The following is a 15,777-nucleotide window of genomic DNA, read 5'->3' on the forward strand; positions in this document are numbered from 1 at the left end:
CAAATGCATCGCAAATAAATAAACGTTCAGAGGAGTAAATGATGATGAAAGAATGTTTTGCTAGTTAATGTTTGCTAGTTATAGACTGCTGCTCAAAGGCTACCGGCAGCTACGGGACAGCTTTTAACGTGGAATGTTTTCTTGCATGAGTTGACGTCGTAAATCAATCAACACACCTTAAATGTAAAAATGACAACTCTGACCATTCCATTTGTTTTTATTTGCGATCTTGCATTATATACGCAATGCAACATAAAAAAAAGGTTCATAAAATACTACTGCCCATGTCTTAGCATTTTTAAGACTTTTGGAAAATTGATTTAAGACCCCTGCGGGGTCATCACTAAATGTACTTAGTTACTTTCTATCTCTGATATGTAACCTTTCCTGTGACTGGCACCTTACCTGACAGTCCTAAATACTGTGTTGACACAAACTCCACCCATCTGGCAACCAGAGCGGTTTAAAACAAATGCTATGAATTATTTGCAGCTCCCATTTTTCCCTGCTTTGGTATACATACCCAGTGTGTTTATTTGAAATCAAAGGGTGTGGCAAAAGCCGGGTAATGAAACCCAGCTGCAGGCCGCAAAGACACTGGATGGCTTCCCTCATAACATGGGCCGGAGAGAGGGCCGACTTGGAGCATAACACAACAAGAAAATCGAAAAAATACAAACAAAACGAGTGATTTGCACACAAAAGAAAACTGAATCAAGCGCAGCCCATCCACTGGAGAGAGGTTCTTGTAAACAAGTGGCCGTGCTAAAACAATACAGCTGGATTTCCTCTCGGTAAGCGACAATGATCATCACTCACTGTTTACCACAGTTGAAAGGGGTTCCAGCCCCGAAAGCCTCTGGTTCCCCAATAACACAAACGAAGCTGGATTCACTAACTCTGTCTCTGTGATGATGCATTTCTACACCAAGATTTAGCACTGTGCGTCTCACTACTGTCCAAACAGATCAAGAAAAATGTGATTCATAGGTCCTTTCTGTGCAAATAGACAAAGTTTAGCTTAAGCGCATTTTTATCTGAAAAGCCAAGTTTAAACTATAATTTTGGCATAACTTACCTCCTAACTATGACAAAATTTCTCTCTTGTTTTAATGTATTCTAAATGTCCTTAATATCCGAGAGCCTGGAACACTTTTTCCCAGCAACATTTCCTCACCATTCCAAAACTAATCATTTCTCTTTATGGAAAAAGAGCTTATCATATGCAAAGTGCTCGACATCAATGTCTTCATATTCTCGTTTGAGAAATTCATTGCGCGGTGAATTCCCTCGGGAACGCTGCAGCCAAGTTTCTGCCTTGCAAAAGTTTTTTTTTTTTATTCTCTCACTTTAATTCAACTTGGCACGTTATTTCTCAGAAATACCGTCAGGCTCGGGGGAGAAACATAGACGTGGTCTCACTTGTTAGTGCGGGTTTTAGTGCTGAATAAGGATCAGACAATGGCTGAGGGGAGAGGGGCTGCAGTCTAGCGAGGTATTGACACAGGAGATATTGCCTGAACAAAGTGGATCCGTGAGAAAAGGGAGAGAGCGAGCGTGAAGGAAGAAAAAAAAAGAGAAAGATTATCTTAATTATCATTCAGGAGCTGCTTAGTGCAGCACCTGTGCATGAATAATGTCATTTATAGGCACATTGAGATGTGCATAATTCCCCCTTAAATCATACACATTAGCGGCATAACAAGGGATGAACAAGTCGGCCTCTCGCAGGCTCAACTAGGAGGCGAGGGGGTTCTCATTGTCAGCCCCTCACCTCCCCAGTAAGAATGTATTTCTTTATTCAAAGACTCCTCTCTTCTCTCATTTAACACTTGCTATTCGGTCCAGAAGAGCTGTGAGGTTACATATCCTGCTTCATATTACCATGCTGGGTTTCATTTGTGCACCGCATGACTTCAAAATAGAGGATATTTTAGAGCTCGGAGTGTGTTTTAACAGCAGAGAGATTGTATGATCACACTTGTTTTTAAGTAAGGAGCAGTAAGGCGCTATCAGTGTAATGGTCCTCAAGGTCAGTGCCTATGTAGAAATGTAGCTTGGATGTTAAACAAAGTGGATATTAAAGATGTTTTGTTGAATCAGGGCTTCCGTACTTCCAACACGTTCGACAAGAACAGCTTCCTCTCGCACACACTCAAAACTAAACACATTTTAATCTGAACCCAAAAGTAGTTCAACAAAAGATCACACATTTCCAGTGTAAACATCACCAACATTCCACAAACTGATCGCTACAAACCTAACTAGAAAAGGTATAGTTCATACCAGTAGTAATAGTGAACTGGGAGCAGTACCTGAAGTAGTACAAGTAGTAGATGTATTAGTAGCAATGGTGGAAGAATTAAATAAAAGAAGCAATAAAGAGTAGAAATAAGTGTAGAAGTAAACCTACAGAAACATTAGCATCAAAATATGCATTATTCTGAAGGTAAAAGTACTCATTATGCAGACTGGCCCATTTCTGAATAATATATATTATATGACTTATAATTATTGATGCATTGATGTGTAAGCATCATTTTAATGTTGAAGCTGGTAAAATAGTGGGGCTAATTCTAACTACTTCATAGGCCGCCGGTTAGCTTACTCTATGAAAATACATCATAAATGTATTTTGTTATTATATTTTGCATCAATATTCAGAATCTACAAAGTAACTAGTAACTAAAGCTGTAAAATAAATGCAGTTAAGTAAAACGTACAATATTTCCCTCTGAAATGTAGTGAAGTAGAAATATGAAGAAGTATAAATGGAATTACTCAAGTTTAAGTACCTCAAAACTGTACTTAAGTACGGTACTTGATTAAATATACTTTGTTACTTTCCACCACTGATTAGTAGGTACTAATGTACTAGTACTGTTGTAGAAGGAGCATAAGGAACAGTAGCAGCAGTAGTAGCAATAGTGGAAGCAGTTCAAGAGTAATAGCTGTACTGAAGTTTTAGCAGCAACAGCAGTACTATTAGCAGTAGTAGTACATATGTTATGTAGTTGATGCTCCAATCCAATACACAGCATGCGTATTTGCTTCAATACTAACTTATTAAATGGACAGGGTTTCATAAAAATGAATATTCACATTAAAACATTTTAGAGCAAGCTTTGTTGGTGTGTAGTTGCAGCCTCATCTTACCTTACATAGCACTTCATCTTCAAAGTCTGGGTTGCGTGAAGTTGAAGTAGATGAGGACCACTGATCTCGTGCCAACTGGGGGTTTATTCTCTCCACTAGATAAAAAATAAAATAAAATCAGTACATGAACTTCATACAACTGGGCATCCACATGCACACAAATCCTCAGCAGGGACACAGGCCAACTGTTTAAATATGTCTGTGTGCCATTACCCAGATTTTTTGTAAATCCATAAAATTAAATATATTCCTCCCTGATATGACAGTTACAGTTCTGACTAAAACTGACTAATTCAACAACAAAATGTCTTAAGAGGAATATTTTACAATGAGTAAATAGAAATTTCAACATACACATAAGATGTAGTCCACACAAAACACAAAACAAATCTGCATAACAAAGGTTTGAGCTCACATACCTGAATAAAATAAAATAAAAATCAGTACAGTAGCTTCATATGAATGGGCTTCTACAAGTTAAAGGAGAGAGGCAAAAAGCATAGCGAGTCGCATTAGAAACCAACTGCATGCTAAAGCAAGCCTAGCTAAACATCAGTAAATTAGCATACTTCAATTAAGTGCTATTCTGTATTTGACAAAAATGCTTTTCCAAGATAAATTAGTCAATGCAACAACATTAGACTAAGTCTAAGTAGTCTACAAAGTAAGATTTATACCATTGTTTATCGTCCTTTTCCCAGGTTTTAACACTTAGTTGACAGGAGCACAAGCAAAGATTCACTTCTCCTCAGCATGACTTCTGCTGACTGGGGAATATAGCATGAATCACACATGTAGTGACATCGCAAACAAGGTCAAAGGTCACATAACGAAAATAAAATACAAAATAAAAGCTCCTCAAAAATATATACAGAGACAAATATATGCATAAAGATTTTTATTGATGAGGAGAAAAAAGCTCTCCAAGCTAACAAGCTTGCTATCTGTCTGCTAACTCTCTGTTGATAGGTTCGTTAGCTTGGTCGCTACCTGGACAGTAAGTTCACACAGTTTATTCAAAAGACATACTTGTACTGTCTCATAACTGTAGCATTAACAGTACCAGCAGAAAGTGTAGTACTAGATGCCGTAGTAGCACCAGTGGTAGTAGTGGTGGTATTGTAGCATATCATGTGCAGTAACATTAGTAGCGGCAGCAGCAGTAGTAGTAATAGGAGTGGTAGCAGTGGTAGTAGCAGTCCTGCTAGCAATAGCAGTATTCATTTTCTGCATCTCATTTCTTCTGTACTGATAGCACATGGTACATTGAACCAGTTCACAATGACACTGATGTCGCAGCTCTCATCTGCATACACACTGAAACCCCATATCTCCAAAATGTCAGCCTTTCTGTCATGGTTTTGGGGTTTGTGTTCAGTCATTTCCTGTTTTATTTTGAAATAGTCTCCTTCCCTCAAGTGTCTTTGATTGCTTTCACATGTGTGTTGATCAGTTTCACCTGTGTCTCGTTGTCTCCCTCACCTAAGTGTATTTAAGTCTGTGTCCTTTTGTTCTTTGTCAGTTTGTCCCTGTTGCTATGTGGGTTCTGTCTTGTCTGCCTTTGGACTTATGGATGCCTGCCTGCTACCTGTTTTTCGCCAGTCTGCCAGCCAACTTGTCTGCCTGTCTACCTGTATCTGCCAGTAAGCACTTAATAAATCACTCAAGTCATCATTCTGCCTCTTCTGTCTGTGTTTGGGTCTTTTCCCTGTTCCCTGCTTGCCAACACCCGTAACATTTTCTGAATAACAGCCTTGTTGGACTGCTGCGTACAGTGTTTTACACTTCGTCTAAGGTAATTTGAAGGGTTTCAAATAACTAATAGTGGAGTGATGTATTCATGACAACAGTGAAATAAACAGTTATACATGACATTTATTCTCTGAGGTCCTGTTGTTATTGCACCACCTGTGTATACTAGAAAAGAGCTTCTGATACTTTATCCTAACCATGTTCACTGTGTCCCTGAAGAATAAATTTACGCCCAGAGTATGTCAAACAGTCCTTGAATATAACTGCTCAGGCCTCAATTTGAGTACAAGCTGGGTGGGGTTTGCCAAAACAGTCCACACTCCAGAGCCGGAAAGTATTTGTCATCCAAATCAGATTTTGTGTTGCCACGGGAGACGTGGGTCCACACAGAGAGGATGCACACAGTACGAAACGAGAGTAGTAACAAGGCTGTCATCACGGAGAAATGTCAAATATTCCGCCCCACTGCCGACTCCTCGGTGCAGCTCGCCGCTGTCGAGGCCCGGCCCACGCAGTCAAAAGTTCACAACAACAATAGAGGGCATTGTGGGTTTTCTCTAATCAGAAGGGCCTTCCAGTTAGAGCTGAGCACTTCTGAATTCTAACTATGCCAACAGAGATATGGAGTAGGATTAAACTCAGAGTGTGTGGACCTCCTCTATGCTGGGGTCAAAATACAATTTTAAAACACTTTGAGCGCTCGCTTTTAGCCTGGGTGGAGGGCCTGGTGGGTGGGCTTCGTCATTTTGGGAAAATGTCAGTCGGTCACAGAAAGCGATTTGATTGGATCTGTTGGACTGAACTCCGGGGGAACAAACACACATTTTCTCGCATATTATTGCCAAAACCGAGAGTTGCTTCAGTCATTATTTAAGATGAGCAACTTTCTCCGAAAGTCAAAACCCACAGACTCAGAAGTTGAAAAAAGGTGTTTTATGACACCAATAAATCATCACCATGTTTTTTGGTAATTTTCAGACATGAGTAAAACAAATAAAACCACTGTGGAAAACACAAGCACCACACCAGCCTGTAGCTTTTCACAGCTGGAAAAATGCAAACAATGTCAAAACGGTGATGCAACTTCTCCAGCGACAGCTCAGTCTGCAAAAATAGAATCATAAATTCTTGGCAAAAACGTTTTTATAAGCTCTTAGTAGTAGAGTAGTAAGTGATCACATTTCTGAAGTTCTCAAAATTGAAGTCACAGCACAATTTTGGTACATGCCTTTCTTGTTTGTACAAAATGGTACAGTACGACAACTTCTTAATAAAATAAAACATTATCATTGGTTTTTTTTAACCACTTGAAAGTTTAAAGTGCTTTAGAATATAAAAGTAAACAACGAATAATTCAGTTATATATTGTTAAATAAAACTTTTAAACAATTAAGTAAGAAGTAGTAAGAAATAAAATTAAATGCCAATTAAAACAACGTTTTTTTTAACAGTTTTAACTTTCATTTATTGTTCGAACTGTGCAGCTTGTTCATAAAGTTTGGACATTTTGTATTGTGAGAAGGGTGGGCGTAAACTATGGCTTTAGCCTACACCTTTTTGGTCAGTGTTAGAATCTGTTTTGGCATTGTTTCATTATTTTGTAGCCGTGTGAGCACTTGGACACACTTCTGTTTTCAATCAGTCAATCAATCAATCAATCAATCAATCCATGGGATAAAATAAAAATGAAGATGAGTTTTGAGAAGGGAAAACAATGACACCAACTTTACATGCATTATATCAATATAACTCAGAAATAGTGCATATACAGTGATTTATTGTACACTTAATAATATTTGTATTTGGGGAATGTTATAAACTTCAAATGTATTTGTTTACACTTTTACCCCATTTTAAGCTGTTGTTTTTTGAGTTTATATTTCTGTTTTTATTTGTGGACATTTCTATCACATTTTCTAATCAATGCTGTTTGATTAGGATAGAAGCACAGTATTTACAGTGATTGTATGGATAAATAACTTGAACTTTGACCTTGTGTATCTCCTTAATCTTTGGGTTTTGGATCATTGGTTGGACAAAACAAATTATTTGAAGACATCTTCTTAGGCTTTTGAAAAGTGTAAGAGGCATTTCTGACTATTTTCTGACATTTAATAGACCAAACACTTAATCAAGAAAACAATCAGCCAATTAATCTATATTGAAAATTCCTAAAACGTTTCAAAAAATAAACACCATTCAGCAGACTTTCCATCGACCAGAAGACCTCCATACTTTGCTCAAGTTTCCAATTGCAAGACAGCAAATCTCTTCCACTTCACAGGGTGCTGTTATTTTTCTGATGTTGACCTTTGACCTTTCCAATTCAGAGCAGCAACGGAAGATACAAACTTTCCAAATATAATCCCCCTTTTTATGAGTTTTTTAAAGGTAAAGGACTACAACACAGTGGACTAACAACTACATTTGAGAAGGAAAAGTCAAATAATGAAATAGTCCGTCACTGTGTCTAAATTGACTGTATATCTGAAGACATGACAAGTCTGAATCTCATCTCTCTGCTCATGCATTCCCCAAAAACCTGACATTACTATCCTGAATCGCAGGAGCAACATAATGATTCATATTCAGATCATTATTCTTAATACCTCTGAGTATTCTGGTAATATTTGATAATTGCAGTGGAGTGACCTTAGGACAAATGCCATTATGAGTTTAAAGGATGACGACTAATCCGAAAGATGTAATTCCCTCTGAATTTTCGGAAGGCCCTGTCGACGCTCCATATCATGTTTGAACTCAAGTTTTATTTATCCACCGCTATTTGATATCTTTAAGATACTGCAATACAAATAAATTATTCATGTCAATTAGCTTTTCATCTTCCAAGATGCGAACTTGTGTGATCCCTTTAACAACTATTTATTTCATGCTAAAACAGAGCTCTCCCTGGAAGCCCACTACTATCGCCTGAGGACATGTCTTTTAAATAAAAGCATCAGAGCTTTGCATACCTACAATTTGCATATTAAAGGCACTGAGAGACATGATAGAAGAATTGGGTGAAGCAATCTAATCATCGCTCAACTCTGACTGGAATCCCAAAGTCTTTTGGGTTTGGCCTTCAGAGACGCGACAGCAGCAAAGAAACCGTTCACAAATTAGCAAAAATCTTTTCAAGTTGTTACTGTTGGGTTTTGCTGGAGCTTGGTTGGTTGTTCCTGGGAGCCATCGGCTGTTTCTGACAACTCAATTCCTTCAGCTGCACTTGCTTACACACATTGGGGGTGAAAAGAGCTGACATGTTTTAGGTCTCTAAATCCAATCTGTTTAGGAAAATTCCTAATCATTACAACTTTGGTCTTTCTGTCATAGTCTTGGCCATCATTTCCATCGGTTAGGATAGGTGAGATTTGGGAACATGGTGACATTTAAAAAAAAGTCTAACATAGCAGGGAACACGAGCAGTCAATCTGACATGCTGTAAACAAGGCAAAGGATTATCAAGACCACAGTTCATTTCACCTGTGGTCTCCCTGTTATGACAAAAAGTCAACTGTGAAAAAGGGCTATTCAATCCAGCTACGAGTTGCATTTTCAGTAACAACAAAAAGGCATTCTGGGACTGAGTACAAGGCAGGTTGATGGACAGTGCACCCATCTGAGGAGTAAATTATATCGTGTCATTATGAAATAACTTACTAAGATTGATGAGATCTAACAGTGTAAAAATCTAACTAAGGATTTTTCTTTAAAGATGATATTTCACCTGATTTATTTTCTAATGAGCTGAAAAATAAAACCCCAGTATGTGTAATGTCAGTGGAGTATTCATTGTCAACATGTTTTTACATTAGACTTTGGTGCTTTTACTGTTTCCTGAGGTTGTGGATTTTTTTAAGGAATTTTAACAGGCTTTGACTCCAACCCTGCCAAAAATACAAAGTGGAGCTGTGAGTGTGTACGTGTGTCCTCTCAGCCTGCATCATGCTGATCACCTCTGATATGCTGCTGCCCCGTGGCTACAAATGCCCTGTTTAGGAAGAGACAAGAAGACACCAGCTAATATCATGGTCAAAGACTTCCAGCTCTGTAGTTTTTCTCCATTTGGCCAGATTTAGAATAAACTGATCTGGAACTGACACAGATGTGAACTTTATATTTTGTTATGTTCTGTTTTATAAATCTTAAGGTAGGTGAAGTGGAATTGCAAGTGCAAGCAAGAGCTACATGCTGGTGCTGCAAAAGAAAATAAACACGTATTAGAATAAAGGATCTCATAAATCTAGTGATTTGATGAAAAGGATGGAATAAAGATGGAGAAAAGAATACCAGGAAATCATAGATATTAATGGACTGAATGAGGAATGAAGAAAAATAAAGGTTAAGGTTGTTAGATATGGTTGAAAGCTCTAAAAAAAAAAAAACAATGAGTGGACCTTGAGTTGAGATTGTTTGCTCCAAATGTCGAGAGTAAGTTTCAAAATGGAAAGAAAGAAAGAACGAACCTTGAAAGAAAGCAGGAAGGAAGGAAGGAAGGAGGAAAGGAAGAAAGAAAGAACCTTAAAGAAAGAAAGAAAGAAACTTAAAAGAAGGCAGGAATTTAAAAAGGAAGGAAGGAAGCTTAACTGGATGAATGGAAGGAGGCCCCAAATCAGCATCTGCTGGTGTCTAATATGGTAAGAAAGAAAAAAGAAAAGAAAGAAAGCCCGATCAGATGAACTGATTTTTGATAGAAACTACTCTGAACCTGTGAAGAATATAAAGCAGAGCTTCAGCTCTGAGAGTGGACGTGAAGTGCAGAGCAGTAAACTTCTCAGCCAGCGTCACTCTGACTTCCTCTGATTTGTTTGCCCCGTGGCTACCAGCGTCCTGCATCGGCCGAGACAGACAGGACGAGAGCTGCCCCGAGTCCATCCACCCCACCGCTAACGGGTCACATCACACGCCGGTGTCACTCGCATGTCCGCTCATTTCGGACCTGACCCACTTCACCCAGTCCAACCACTACACTACACCATCATCAACATCATCATCCTCGCTGCCTCAGCCGATAGGCCCTGACACCCTCAAATCTGAGCCACGCAGCTATTTAAAGCCTTCATACCAGATCAGAGGCAGCGGCCCTTTCACCGACATCGTCACCGACAGCAGATTGATGCTCGGCGAGATCACGCAAATGAGGGCGGCAGGGTGTTTGTGAGAAACAGATCATTGTAATAAAGAAAACTTCTCCGGCAAACTTCTCGGCGGAGAATGTCCATGTGTTTTGGGCAAGATGGGCCGCAACGGGTGTCGGCTGCAATTAATGTCTCTGTTTTTGTGTGGTGTTTGAGGATTACATAAAGAAAGCGGATACACATCAGGATCAGAAACGACACTACATGTTTGGTAGAAAAAAGAAACAAAGGTAACGGACGCACAAAATATTCTTTTTTTTGGTACAGTTTTTATGTTCGGTTATGAATGAACACTCTCCTGTTCTAGGATAGGGTGTTTGAGAATTAATGTCAAGAAAGAAAAAGAAACCGAGGCAGAGTAACCATAGACGAGAAAGAAAGAAACAAACTGCTCCGAATGAAGTCATCCTCCATCTCATTGTCGAGTCTCATGTGACACGTTGGCCAGACGTCCTGGCTGCGTGTCGTGAGCAGGGTCCGAGTGGCGTGCCGACTTCCTCCGCACACATGGCGGCGGGCTGCGCAGCTTTGCTGCCACTCTCACCTCTCGCCGCCGCCCTCCACAGATCCATTTAGAGCCTCCTTCCTGGAAGGTTCCACCTCGCTTCGCCCAGGGGACAAATGTGAATTGTTACAGTCAGACCGGCTTTGCTACAAACACTACGGTCTCGCTGCTAGCACGCCGGCTGGGCCCTGCTGATAGCTAGTGCCACTGCCAAGGTGGGCCCGAACACACACACACACACACACACTTACACAGAGTGCCACAAACTCCTCCAAGCTGCCCGAGAGCACACAAGGACTGAATGGAGATGTGCAGGAGGAAGCCAAGTACATGTCGACCCTAACAAGAACACTGCTTTTAAAATCTGATGTGATGTCAGGGTCAAATTGAATATTTAAATACAAATTTGACATATGGGCATGACTCATGTTCTGAATTCACAAAAGCATGCAGGTATTGAAGCAGCTCTGCCACACACATTTCAGGTTTTCAAGGTTGATGGAATGACAAATTTCAATTATCAGGCTCAGGTCTAATAAGCTTTACAGGCATGGATATAAAAGAATAAATACTGCCAAAGCAACTCGATACAAGGTAATTAATCTTTTAGAAACATAACAATGTAATTGGTCCACAGAGATAAGATGTGGACCAGGAGATGGAGATAAAACAGAGAATACAAGACTTAAAGTGGTGCAAACTGAAAACTTGTAGTGCGTTTAAATTTGAAGTAAGAGATCTCTTAAATGTGCAAGTTGACATTTTAATGACGCAAGAGCAGCTGCAAACTTGAAATATACATGACAAATGTTAAATGTTTGATTCATACACCTTTAGATGTTGAATCTAAGCAAGCGTTGAACTGGAAAATGCATTCAGGAAAAGGTAAATAGCTGCTATTGGATTCATTCAAATATTTTTACATTATATATCTTTTCTGACCACGGCTTCCTGTTAGTTGTTCAACTTGTTGTTTACCAATTACCTTCAAGGCTTTCTAGCAGCGACGACTTCTCTCTGCATTCTTTACATTTATATTTGATGTACTTGTTACTTGGCAGATATAGTGTTTCTCCCTCCCCGAGCCAAATTTCACTTTTAGTTGAAAAACGACAGAGAGGAAACAGTTTTCGAGCTCGGCATTTGAAAGGCTTCAGAAGGTGATTTGGATCTCGGGCGTCGGAGATCGGCGGTAATCAGAAGCGGGTTTTGCAAGGAAAAAAAAACAGACAACACCCACACAAGTTCACATGGCTCTCCCCTTCCCCCTGCCTTCCTGTGCAAATTTGGACATGATTACAAGTGAGAAAAGCCGAGGGGGGTCTGGCTTCACAGCGGAGATGGAAGACACCACAAGTGTGTGTTTTTGTGCGTGCATAGTTTTGCATGCGAGTGTGTGTGAGAGAGAGAAAGACCCCACTACACACATACACATGCACTTCAGCCACACAGAACATACAGTCCCGGCAACATGAAATTCCAAGTAGATTTAATATGCACAGTTGCACAAATGGCATGACTCGGAAAGCTTCCATCCCTCTCTTTCTGAGGTGAAAAACCTCCTGTAAGTACTTTAACAATGGCATTTTGCTGGTTTAACATACCAGTTCTGATTGAATAATACATTCTCGTGAGTCTTTGATCTCGAAAAAGCAAGGCCAACCTAAATTTTGTACAGATTAAGGGTTGTTCAAAGCCGCAGAATGACGGCAGTTTCTTTTGTTTTCATCCCCTTTTCCCCTCCAACTTTTAAGTCGCCTGAGAGGAGAATCATTACACTTCAAAAGTACTGGCCCTCGCTGTAAAAGCCAATCATTAAATAAAAACTCAGGGAAGAAATACACCTAATTACGGGCAGACAAATGCACATAATGCTCCTGTCCCCCCACCGTAGAGCTCAGAAATGCTTGAAAAATGCACGTTGTCAACCGTTTGGGGGATTAAAACGTACAGCAGCTCAAGCGCTTTTCACTTTACGTGTCGAGGTTTCACCGGCTTGAAGAGGAGGGAAAGAAATGTCAAAAACTAATTCCACGGAGGACAGGAGTTGTAGTCGAGCGCGTGGAGGCGTTCGGAAAAGTGGCACAACCCGAGTCTTTGCAACACAGACGGTGAGACTCGCTGCACTGTGGTATGGCCGACTCATCTCCTCATGCATTTATGAATTTACTACTGGCATGTCATTATGGGTACATGCTGTCACAGAAAACTGCAAAAGAGTAGGAAGACAGTACGGTCCACAGGCATGAGATCGTCCCCAGAAGTCAGGTGATGCTTCCGTTAACTGACTGTTTTCCCTAAGACCTTTACAGTGGCAATCTTGTCTCTCCCTGTGTGCTGTGTCTTTCCTTTCTCCTATCTGTGTGAATGGTGTGCTTGAGCTTTGCCTCTTGTGAGTCTGTGTAGTCTGTCCTCTGTCCAGGAGGTCGTGTGGCTCAGGTCTTATCTGTTTGGCAGCACCTGGAAGTTGCTTGACGTCCTCCCGGATCCATATTTTCCATACATGTTTACATATCTATAATTTTGTCATCCTGATTGCCCATCCGGTCATTTTATGTTGGTCTATTCTGTACACACGACATCTGCTGCATGTCTGTCCATCCTGGAGAGGGATCCCTCCTCTGTTACTCTGAGGTTTCTTCCATGTTTTTCCCCTGTTGAAGGGTTTTTCCTTATCCGAAATGAGGGTACAGATTGTGAAGCCCCTTGAAGCAATTTTGTGATTTGTGATATTTGGCCATATATAAATAAAATTGACCTGACTTTACTTTACTATAATTTTATGCTAACATCAAATCATATGACTACTTGTACTCTCCCTCAGCTTTATGGAGCTTTTTAGCATCTTGTTCCGGTCTGAGACTCTTTGTTTTTGGTTGCAGGTTTAAACGTTCATGGTTTAAATACATATCTTTTTAGTGGGTTGGGTGTGAAAGAAATACTATAGGCCTACTAAATTAGTTAGATAATTACAAGGCTAAGTTAACCTGTTTATGTTAGTATGGGTAAAGTGCAGGTTAAGTAAGATTCATGTTACTGTAGGACCATAAAACTAAAGTAAAAACTAAATTCTAACTTATATATATCCTGTGAATAAAAACTGGAAACATAAACCTCTGTTGTCGTTGTCAATGTCAGGGTTTGATTTTAGTGAATTTTCTATGCGTGCCTAAACTCATACCTTTAAAACTAATACATGAAATACAAAATGAAAAAAAACAAAATTCGCTGTTTTTCAAGATGAGAAGTTAACGGCTCCATAACTTCAGTGAATGACACAATATCACCATATAGAATAAGCTAATCTTTAACAACATGTTAGCTAAATAATGCTCAATGTTTGCATTACTTACACTTTCTGGGTGGCTTTGTATTGAATTTGATTTCACTTCTTTACACAGATGTTACGGTGCTGTCTGTTTCTCATCTTGAACAAAAAAATGAAATCACAGTGAACCTATTACCGAAGTAAACCTATTTTCTTTTATACTTTGGTGAACGCAAAGGAAGTGATCCACCTTTCACCTGGGGATCCTACTCTCTGCCCATTGGCTCACCTGAGGTCCCCAGACCTGAGGTCTGTAGTGGGACACTTGCAGGAGTTGTAGCTTTTAAAGCTAAACTGCTTCCTGATCGAAACACCTCTTTTTAAAAAGTGCTCTTTACTCACCTGTGTGATTTTTGTTGGTCAAACAAAACCCCTGCAACTGTTCCTGAATTCCTAAAAAAAAAAAAAAAAAAAAACCACCATTTGATTATCACATTAGTGATTTCATCCATGCACCATTAACCGCAGAAAACCCTTAAAAGTTCCCTTAACCCATCACTCCTGTCCCACATGTTCATTTTCTTAAGATATTAGGCAATTTAATTACAGTTAAGAGCATTAAGGAGCAATTTTAAGTATAATTTGCAGTTCATGAACTGTTTTTGAAAATTACTCTTAATATAATTAACTTCTGTCATTAGGCCTAATCCCTGCAGGCTACAGAGAAGCAATGCTTCCTTTAAGAAATTACATACATGTAACGCTACATTCATTTCTTTTCAACAGGAAGGTTGCACTGCAAAGGTTTGCCTCCTCAGTGGAGTAATTATCTATTTCCAGTGAGAGAGTAGGCCTACAAAACAGTGCTAAGTCCATTAATGGCTGGGAGTCTCTCTAGCATGAATAATCATAAAACTAAACCAAAAAAAGTAATTGGTCTGTTCAAAAGACAAAAATACACAGAGACAAAGGACACATTTGAAGTTCATTTACTTGAGAATTTAGGGGGAAATGCCAAAAAAGGAGGGCAAAGGGCAAGAAATCATGGATTTTTTATGACCACATTAACCCTGCATTGAATTGCACTGTCTGCTCATTCTCTGGTGAAGCATACCGCTTAATTAGAGCAGATATTTCCTTGTCGAAAATAGTGGGGGCCAACGTCTAATTAAATCAAGAGGACAGTGGCGTATTAGGGATGGGAACGCCCAGGCAGCCATCCACCATCGGCCATGATGCCTTCATAAAAAATGCATGCAGCTCCCCAAGAAGAAAGCTCTAATTTACAAAAAGAGGAGAGGGAGAGGATGGAAATTCATCCCGGGCTGCGGTTCTCAGCGGGGTGAGCCTCGCACCTTGACGTGTAAGTGATGGTTTGCTTAACGTCTCCTCTGATGAGGTTAAGGACTGTCACTTTGTCTTTGGCCGAGCTTTAATCAGGCTCCAGCCGGCCCTCTGGCGCGAGCCGAGGCTTCGCCGGGCGTAACTGACCGCTGATTTAGAATGATATGATTACACCTACACCGGCATGTTGCGCTGCGGTGTGAATTAGCGCCCCCCCCCTCCGGAAAATGTGTAATGAGCGATGTTCCCTGCACCCAGCTGGGGCCCCGCGGACTCAGCCATGAGCTGGCATCCTAATCAGCCGTCAGTCCCCCCAAAAAAGCCGCAGTCGCCGGCGCATTAGGATCTGTGTTTGTGCAAATATCAAAAGATTTCCACAAACACATAATCACTTACCCCTCAGAGGGAGAGAAGGGGGGAGGCTGGGTGAACGACGCACAGCCTGACAGAGAGCATTTCCTTTGAGTGTTGAAGGAAATCACTGTCGTCACGTGACAAGCTTGCAACTAGTATTGGTTGTGCGCCCATCGACGGGCTCAGAGCTTCTCTGTGGGTCAAACTCAACGCACTGAAAAACGCAGAAATGATCAAAATAATATTGAAAACATGAA

The sequence above is a fragment of the Siniperca chuatsi genome, linkage group LG24, assembly GCF_020085105.1.
Source record: "Siniperca chuatsi isolate FFG_IHB_CAS linkage group LG24, ASM2008510v1, whole genome shotgun sequence".
Taxonomy (NCBI): domain Eukaryota; kingdom Metazoa; phylum Chordata; class Actinopteri; order Centrarchiformes; family Sinipercidae; genus Siniperca; species Siniperca chuatsi.